Source organism: Sapajus apella, unplaced genomic scaffold (genome assembly GCF_009761245.1).
Source record: "Sapajus apella isolate SASKATOON/1434 unplaced genomic scaffold, GSC_monkey_1.0 scaffold25, whole genome shotgun sequence".
In the NCBI taxonomy this organism is placed as follows: Eukaryota; Metazoa; Chordata; class Mammalia; order Primates; family Cebidae; genus Sapajus; species Sapajus apella.
Window position 1 is genome coordinate 9378784 of NW_022436965.1, and position 10016 is coordinate 9388799.

The window sequence follows — 10016 nt, forward strand, 5'->3', positions numbered from 1 at the left end:
GTGGTCCTCTCTCTAACAGTGCCTGATTCTGTGGTCCTCTCTCTAACGGCACCTGATTCTGTGGTCCTCTCTGTCTCGCCGTCTCTTGACCATTCAGCTTTTCCTCTCTGCCCGGCTTTCTCTGTCTCTTCTTCTCTCTGCATGCTTGTTTGCTTCCTGAATTTCTCCATTTCTCTCTCCCCCAACCCCTCATTTTTTATCTCTCATAAAAACAATTTACCATGAGGTTTCGCCTGTGAAGCAGTTATGTTTCTAAGAAATCCCTCATTCCGCCTTGCTGGAAAGCATCCCGTCACCTCTCTTTACTCAGATAATTCCCCTTCATCCTTTAGGTTACTGATCAGACATCAGCTCTTCTAAGAAACCTCCCTGCTCCCCAAAACAGGGCTAGTGCCCCTCTTATAAGCTCCCATAGTGTCCTGGGTTAGCCCCTATTGCACCTTATCTCACTATATAGTATTATAACTGCCTTTTCATTTGTTGGCATCTTGACTAGCGTATGAGCTCACTGTGGGCAAAAAGAGTGCCTTCTTCATTGCCGTATCACCAGGATCCACCATTTGGAAGGCACGTAAGAAGCAGTCATTGAATGAAAGAGTAAATAAAGTAAAGCCACAGGTTTCTGAATCACTGCGTGTTCAGGGTAGGAAGCCCGGGTGGGAGCCTCCCCTGTACTACAGCAGATGGAGTGAAGGAGGCCTCTTCCTGCCTGGATTGCTTTAATGAGGTGGCGGGCCAAGAGCAAGGGCATCTTTCAGGCATCCTGGGTGGACAACCCAGCTCCTGAAGGAAGTGAGGATGGGCAGCAGCAGGAATGGGACAAGTAATCAATGCCAGGTGGGTGGTTCTCTTCAGCCCATCTCTGGGGTTGCGCTGGTGCCGTTTGGGCAAACTCAAAAGGTAACTCTACACACCCAGTACTAGGAGTTCCCTTCCTGGTGTCAGAGCTACAAGCAACTGCCTGACATCAAATATCTCCCAGCCTTTTAGCCTGACCCTTTCTTCCTGGGAGCAGACGGAGGCTGGGATGGTGCTACCACAGGAACATGGGCCATGTGGGCAGTGCTTCAAGCCCCTGCTGGGAGATGCCAATGTGGATTTCTGTCATCCAGGAAGCAGCTTGCTTTAAAAACAGAAAAGATTCTTTTGGCCATCATCTTTTGATGGACAAATAAGACCTCTATATTTTAAAAACCCTTAGCTATAAATGTGAATGAAAGGCAAGAATTCAAAAGACAGAGTTGCTTCCCAATGCTTCCTAATGCATTCTCTTTCATTCATACATCACGCAAAGCGGGAGGGACAGAGCTGGTAAACACACATACACATAACTCCTTATGCTTGTGTGTACAGAGCTACCATTAAGTTGAGACAGCCTCAAACACAAGGCCAGGTTTTGCGTGGTGTGTGCCCCCCCACCCACCATTCACCACTCAGAAACCTAGGAATGCCTGTCTGAAGCCCCAGTCTTCATGCAGTACCCTCCCCCAACAAATAATTCTTAATCCAAATGGAGCTGCCATACACTCAAACATCTGCCAAATGACACACAGTCTCCCTGACATTGTGCACACACTGAGTGACACATTTCATTAGCAGACTTCCATGGGCTGCCCCCACCACCCTCCCCAACTGCAATATTGACATACCCCTCATGCAACAGGCAGCTAGCCTCAAGCTTCAGAAAAAGAATGAGGTTTAAAGCAGAAAGCTAGAAAAGAAAAAACAATACAAAAAGACCCACACGTACCCTGAAAAAAGACACTGTGTTGTAAAAATGATAACCCAAACCTGGATTTATATCCACATTAGATTGTTTGAGAAGTTCGATATGGATCCACGCTGTTTCTCCATTCCACAGGAATATACCTCCCAGCTGGTGAAAAATTCAACTCCTGTACACTTTATTGCAATAGAAACCTGACATGGGAAAGAGATAACTTAAAAGCCTTCCTACGTGCCCAAACCCTGCCACCACATTGCCCTCCACTAAGCTGAAGTTGCAGGCCCTCTCCCACATTCTAACCATCTTTGAGCGCAACAGCCAAACACTGGGACAAATCTGCACTCTTTCACCACCACTGAGAACAGAACCAGAAAGCAGGGCAGAAAACGCCCATACTCATTCCACGTGATATCCACACAACACACACTGTCAAGGTATTGCACAAACACACCCCTCACACACAATAACTGAAACATAGGCACATGCACACATACTCACACATACGTACTGTTCTCTTGAGGCATATATATGTGTGCTTGAAGACTGGTGATGCTTTGGATTATGAGGTTTCCATGGTTACCTTCTGCAGTTAGAACTGGGGTAATTGAACTCTTGGGGTTCACCATTCAACAGATGCTGCTTGCTCACTCCTGCACGCTCACTCGCTCACTTGCTTGCTCTATCTGCAATTCAGCAGCATCATTTTTATTACAGTTTCAAGTTGAGTATATTGTAATAGAGTCAAACCCTTCCTAGGGCTCTGGCTGTACCTTGGAAAGAGATAAAATTCTGACATGAAAAACTCTGACTTCAACAGAGGGGTTACCCTAGAAGAATCTCAGGCTAATTAAGGTCTAGGAGCAGCCACGATCATATACACCCATCCCCTCTCCTCTACGCAAGAGAGACAACCACTCCATAATGGGAAAGAAAACCCGTATTTACTAACTCATAAAAATCTCCGAGAGAATAAAATCTCAGGACAGCATAAGCCCACAAGAACGGGAGCAGGGCCCCCACACTGCTATCTCCTCTCCACTCCATGTCCCTTCCCAGGGGGCCTCTAAATGGTTATTGACATAGTCAGTTCAGGCTGCTATAACAAAGTACCATGGACTGGGTGGCTTATAAACAACAGAAATGTATTTCTTACAGCCGTGGAGGCTGGAAGTCTGAGAACAGTGTGCCAGCAAAGACAGGCAACCAACGCTGTTGGCACCTTGATCTCAAACATCTAGCATCCAGAATAGTGAGAAATCAATTTCAGTTGTCTAAGCCACCCAATCTGTGGCCCTTTGTTATGGCAGCCTGAGACAACAGTGCAGAAGGTATACCAAAGTGAGATCCTGAGGAACGGCTCCGAAGCAGTGCTCCAGGCTCAGGCTGTGGAGTCAGACGCCCAGGCTCACTGCCAGAGCAGCCACTAACTAAACAACACATGGGCTTGGGCAAGTGATTTAACCTCTCTGTGCCTCAGTTTTCTTGTCTGTATACTGTGGATAATAACAATACCTTTCTCATAGAGTGATTGCAAGGATTAAAGGAGATGCTGCATGTCAAGAAATCAGTGCCTGGAACATAGAAAATATTCAACAAACATTGCTACAAAAACAAGACAAGCAATTTTTTTTACATAGAGTTTTTTTGTTGTTGTTTTTTGTTTTTAAATGGAATCTCACTCCGTCATCCAGGCTGGAGTGCAGTGGCACAATCTCGGCTCACTGCAACCTCTGCCTCCTGGGTTCAAGCGATTCTCCTGCCTCAGCCTCCCAAGTAGCTGGGACTACAGGCATGCACCACCACTCCTGGCTAATTTTTTTTTATTTTCAGTAGAGATGGGGTTTCACCATGTTGGCCAGGCTGGTCTCGAACTCCTGACCTCAGGTGATCTGCCCTCCTCAATCTCCCAAAGTGCTGGGATTACAGGCATGAGCCACCATGCCCAGCCAAGATTTTCTTAAATAGGCTGGAATTGAGTCAGGTGTCTTGGTTGGTCCTGCCTAAAGGCAAGGAAATGGGTGAAATAACTTCCTATGCACCCTCCTAACACTGAAATTACACAGATATCTAAGAACTACCTTCCTACCTTTCAGAGAATTTGCAAATTTTAATCCTTAAAACCCATACATATTGATTATTTTAGAAAAAGTAAACATAGTTTTCCAAAACCATCAGTCTGTGAACAGCTTCGCCACAGGTGCCCTCACACCTCCCCCATGGCCCACCTGAGGCTTTTCCAGTTTTCATTTTCCTATCCCTGTTAACACATCATTCCTAACAGATCTCTGACAAGTCTTCACTCTGAGGACAACGAATACGAATCACAACTTCATTCTGTCCCTGGGAGATGTCTAGAGCAAGAGAAGGGGGAAATGGGAGAGTTCATCTTAGGCACCAGACTAGAACAAGCAGGAATGTATTTCCATTGATCAGGAGGGGCTGGGCCTGGACGACAGAGTCCTGGAAAACAGCAGGCAGTGCTCCCAGCGGCCTCTGCCCAAGCCCCGTGGATGCTCCGGTGATGACTCACCAAATGTCCCTTCACTTTCCATTACGGAGGACCACAGGCAGCCTAGCCAGTTACCCTCCTTGGGCCTTTGATTTGGTTGCTGCTGGGTCTGCTCTGCAATACCTCTATTGCTCTGCCCTCAGGAACCACAGCCGGACACCCAGGCCTATGGTTCTTGGGACTCTGGTCATACCCAGACTTTCATGAGGATGTATTTGCCTGAGGAAAAGGCCATGCCAAGGAAATATTTAGTTCCACATCTCCAGGGAACGCAGACAATGGTGGTCTGTGCATTCAGAGAGCCTAGTGGTAACCAACTTGCCAAGGCCCAGAGCTCTCAAGCAAAGAGCACCAGACTCATCAGAGAAATAAATAAAGATTATTCTCATCCCAAGCCGATGCTCTGCCCTAGAGCCAGGTCTAACAGCAGGTACAACTAATCAGACAATGTACCGCTTCCTCAGCTTGTGTCTACCCTGGTCTCCCAGGTAGACGCCCTAAAAATGCTGTCACATAGAAAGGTAGCCATTTAGAATCTCTCTCTTTCCAAGTCCAGGGAGATAGGGGACAAGAGAGACAGGGAAAAGAGAAAACAATAAAGGCACGGAAGCTTTGCACAAAGGAAGTCCTCTTCAGTTGTCGAGGTTAAAGACAAACGCCTCCTTCCTCCCTCACCACACTGAGATATCAATGTCACTGGCATATTTCTGAAGACTATATTTGTGAGGGAAAAAAAGAAAACCAAATATATAGGTGAACCTACTTCCCTAAACCAGAAGCTGGTAGGTTTTGGGGCACCCACTAGCTTTCTCTTCTCAGAAAATATATTAATAGCCCAACTATCATAAGAGAAAGGTTTGGGCATCTCTCCCACCAAAACCTGACATTTCCCCAGACAAACTCTGCAGGTGTCATTAAGTACCCATTTTGGCTTCCATTATTACTTCACTGGCTTTATTGGGTCCACCATCCTCCCCCGTGCATCTGTTATGTTGTTCATTTAACAAAAGGCGAGAAAAGAGACCACAATTTCGTCAGCTCCCGAATTGTCCTAATTTTACCTCCTTGGGTCCTGAATCCTCCCATTTCCCAGGACTTTGCGTACACAAGCTAGAGACAGTTTCTACAAAGTCAGCAAGCTTCTAGCCTGGCCAAATAAATTTAATTCTGCAAATAAAATTTCATAAGCATATGTAATCCAAATACTTCAGACCTGAGCTTCCTTCTCTCATCTTTGAGACACAGAGGCCTTCCCACCAGGGTTGATGGCAGGATCTGCACACCCTCTCTGCACATCTGATGCTCCAGGTATCTCTGAAGATCTGATGGCCAAGCAAGCGCTCTCTCTGTCTGTCTCTCTCTCTCTCTCATTGCGGTAAAATACATATAACAGAAAACTCGCCCTTCTAATCATTTTAAAGTATATAATTCAGTGGCATGAAGTACATTCACATTGTTCAACCATCACCACCCTCCATATCACTACACTCCACCTACAGAATGTTTCCACCCTCCCCCATAACCCCATTCCCCCTGCCCCCAGCCCCTGGTAACCACCATTCTACTTTCTGTCTCTATGGATTTGACTACTCTAGGTACCTCATGTTAAGTGGATTCATACAGTATTTGTCATCCCACACACATCCCTTGTGTCTGATTTATTTCACTTACCATAACGTTTTCGAGGTTCATTCATGTTGCAGCATGTGTCGGAATCTCCCTCCTTAAGACTGAATACTAATCCATCGCATGTATATACCACACTTTGCGCATCCATTCATCTTTCAAGGAACGTCTGCATTGTTTCCACCTTTTGGTTAATGTGAATAATGTCATAGTGAACACTGATGTCCTCGTGTCTATATGAGTCCCTGCTTTCCATTCTTTTGGGGATATACCCAGAAGTGGAATTGCTGGATTATATGATAATTCTACTTTTAACTTTTTGAGAAACTGCCAAACTGTTACCACATTCTCTTATAAAAGGACCCTATCTGCAGAGAAACCTTTCCCAGGGACTGTGAATAACGAAGCCTGTCACCAAGAATTCCAAATAGACAGCTGGCCCTGGGGACTGCTTGCCTTAATGTCTTCAGTCCTCCTGCCCTCCCTGTGCCCACACTCTTTGCTGTGTAACCTGACAGCTCCTCCCACAACAAGGCAGGTCCCTGGCCTTTGAAGCTGGACTCAGCCATGTAAGGTGCTTTGGCCCATGGGATGCAGCAGACATGAGAAAGCTGGGGCTTGAAATGTGCTTGCACATTAGGGCCGTTCTGCCTGCCCCTGTGACTCCACTGTGGAAAGAACAAGCCCAGCTTGGCTTACCAGTCCCAGGCTGGGCAGGAGGGTCGCGTCAAGGAGAACCACCCCATCACTGCAACCTGATGGAAAGCTGCCCCTGCTCACCTGCTGGTCCCTGAGAATAAGTGATTGTTGTTTGAAGCCTCTGAGTTTTGGGGTGGTTTGAGTTGATGGCACAGTACCAGGCCCACTTGCTGTTTGTCCTAAATATAGGTGAGAACGAGATTTTTTGATAAATGGTAGCAAAGTCTCATTGGCTTCAGGATTTTTTTTCTAACTGGAATCTGCCCTCACCTGAATTAAAAGCCAGGCATCCCCTTTGTCTCACAGCTGTTGGGGATTGCCTCGCGGGGCCTCTTGGCCTGTCCTTGGCCTGATATTGTAATCAAGCTTTGTGAGTACTAAACCCAGCCTGTGAAAGTACCTTAGCTCTACATAAAATGGGGTGTACCAAACAGAACCGGAAATCAAGTAGCTCATCAGGAAGCTGTGATTAGTGGGCACACCCGACAGGCCCCACAACACAGTCGTGGCTCCACAGAGCCGTCATCAGTGAAGATCTGATCCTAGCTGGGCAGCTTCTAAAACACAGTTCTGTCCATCCCTCCAAATTAACCAGTCTCAGGGGATGGTTCACATAAGTCAAAGTTTCCCGAGACTGAGAAACTGGAATGCCGGTTTGTTCATTTGTTCAGGGAGTTATTCTTTCCGGGGCTTGAAGTGATATACTCAAATTCTCCAGCCAGCTCACCTCCTTCCTGCAAGACCACATGAGTCCTCAGAAGGCTGCTTGGTGAGCACAGAGGCATAACAAGGGAAGGAAGACAGGGTCGGCACATTCTCTCCAGGCCATGGAAAATCCTAATAAATGCTCCCAGCCAAAAACAGAGCTTTTGATTTAGCCTTTCCACAGTGGAGACACATTTCAAAACATCGTGTTGTATACCATGAATACAAACAATTTTTGTCCGTATTTTTAAAAGACTTTCTTATAAATAGAACTCAATTCTAGGGACCAAATATTGTAAGAACTGGCCCTCTAACCAAATCAGTACTCTCGATAGAAGTAAAAAATAATAATAATTTAAGAAATAAGGTACAATGCATTATACAAATATACCACATTATTATTCTATTATCATTATTATTTCTATGATTATATGTTTATAATTGTAAGTGTGAGCAGTGCCATGGAGGTGGAAGCATACCAAACTGTCAGTGGAGATTCAGATTCTAATCACAATTTTGCTACCAAATTACTGCATGACCTTAGGAAACTGACTGGGGCACTCTGGGCTTTGGTTTTCTCATGTGTAATGTGAGTGAGTTGAACCAGCTGGGCATCAAAGACAAGACATCATGACTTGATGAGTCCGTGGGCAGCATGGATGATAAGTGTTAGGACTTCAGTGGACGGAGAAATCAGTGAGGATTATTCACAAGATGGCTCAGGAGAAAAGGCCTACGGAACACAACAAGGCCGACGGCACTCCTGGCAAGGCAATTTAAACAGTAGATTCTGTTAGGTCAGGAAACAAAACTAATGGACACAGAAGGTCTAAAAACCATTTGTGACTAGAATGACAATAATGTAACACTAGTTGCTGATCTGGAGACACCCTGCTCAGAAAATTCCTTGGGCTCACAGAACCTTCTGGGAGAAAAAGTCGGGCTGGCATTTTGTGTACAAGATGAGAATAAAGTGCCACTCTTACTCAGTGCTGTCTTCTTCATTGATGTTACATTTTAATTTCAATTAAAATCCATGATCATGCCCCAGGATTTAACTTGGCTAACTCCCTAAGCTGTTGAAATAGCCATGTTTACTTTCTTGATAACTCTCATCTTGGCTTTAAACTCCTCGACTTAAATCTTCAGATACACGGGTCCATCATTTACTTACTTCTTTTAAAGCTTTACTCCTAATAGTCTGCACTGCAAACTTGGAGCCCTCGCCTCGTAAAATTGCTCTGTGACCACCTGCAGTGAAATTTACAGACACAAATTCACAGACCTTATTTTCTACAGCAAGCCCAGAGCTCTGAGCTGTCAGCATGTGTTCCTGGTTTCAAGTTCAAACCAATTCTACTCTAATAACATGTCCTACGTTAGGCACTGATCGGTAGATAAACTGTTCACGAGATGGGATCCTGCCCTGAAAATTATCACAGACTAATAGAGAAGATAGGACATGTACATCTGAAATTATTAAACGGCAAAACAGGGATAACATAGTCCACAAACATTCACTTCTTGGAGAGACTTTTTAAACGAGATTAGTGACAATCATAAAGGCCTTTATGAAAGAAGTGGGATTTGAGAAAGACCACAACTTAGTGTGAAAGTTACACAAAAGGCAGAAAATATGGCTGGATCCAAGGGCCGAATTTCCCAGGATTCAGGAAACAGAGCTTCATTTTTGCTCCCTTTTCCCTGTGCTTTTGTAGACACACCATTCCCCTGCTGGAGGTAAGGTGGCCATCTTACTGTCAGACTGAAGGGAAACCTCATATAAGGGAGATTTAAGGAGATGTTGCCTTCACAACTCTACACTTGCTCTGCAGACTGGGATGTTTGCTGAGCACAGTCCTGCCGGCTCATAGATGGAAGATGTGACACCTGACCCTGCCCTGATTCCATCTAGCTCCATGTGGCTAGCAGTGGCCATAGTGAGGCTCAGAACCTGAGAGACACTGGTGCAGATGGCCTCTGGAGAAGGAATCATCATTAAACAGTGAGCCTTGCCATCAGCCTCAACCCAGAAAAGGCAGGTTTTGCTATAGAGGAGTTGAGCAATTACTGTTGAAGGATTATTACAAAACTAATCCCATCTGGGCCTGCTCCAGAAGCTGGACTTCCTCCTGAACTTGACACTTACAACATTTTTAAAAGTACAGGTTGAGGATCCTTAATCCGAAAATGCAAAATCTAAAATACTGCAAAATCTGAAACTTTTTGAACACTGACATGACACCACAAGCAGAAAATTCTACACCTGACACCTTTGCTTTCCAGAGGCTCAATGTGCAGAAACTGCGTTTCATGGACAAAATTAAAAGTAGATTGTATAAAATTACCTTCAGGCTAGATGTATATGAAACATAAATAAATTTCATACTTAAACTTGGGTCCCAACCCCAAGATACCTCATTATGTATATGCAAATATTCCAAAATCTGAAAATATCCACAATCCAAAACACTTCAGGTCCCAAACATCTCAGATAATGGACACTCAACATGTACTAAGCGAAGTTCCGCTTCTGGTATAAAAGAGCAAACTCCTGCCAAGCCAAATAGCATCTATAAACTCTTAGGAAATAAATACAACAAAAAGTTACCTGAGAACTCTGAGGACTGAACAAAAACAGGCATATTTTGGAGGGGAGTACAATTTGAAGCCAGTGGCCCGGCTGGCGTGAGTTCCTTGTTTATTGCGGCTCCGCCCTGAGAGAAACCACATTTGCAGCAACACTGGTGC

The 10016-nt window shown here is 45.0% G+C and overlaps 1 long non-coding RNA gene across 1 annotated transcript in view; it reads left to right on the forward strand.

The window, feature by feature from the left end:
- Positions 1-9701, forward strand: part of LOC116560053 — a 21813-nt gene extending 12112 nt beyond the window's left edge. The window contains exons 2-3 of the long non-coding RNA XR_004272764.1: positions 242-248; positions 9620-9701. This is a non-coding gene — a long non-coding RNA (uncharacterized LOC116560053). The remainder of the gene's footprint in view (positions 1-241; positions 249-9619) is intronic.
- The last annotated feature ends 315 nt before the right edge of the window (positions 9702-10016 follow it).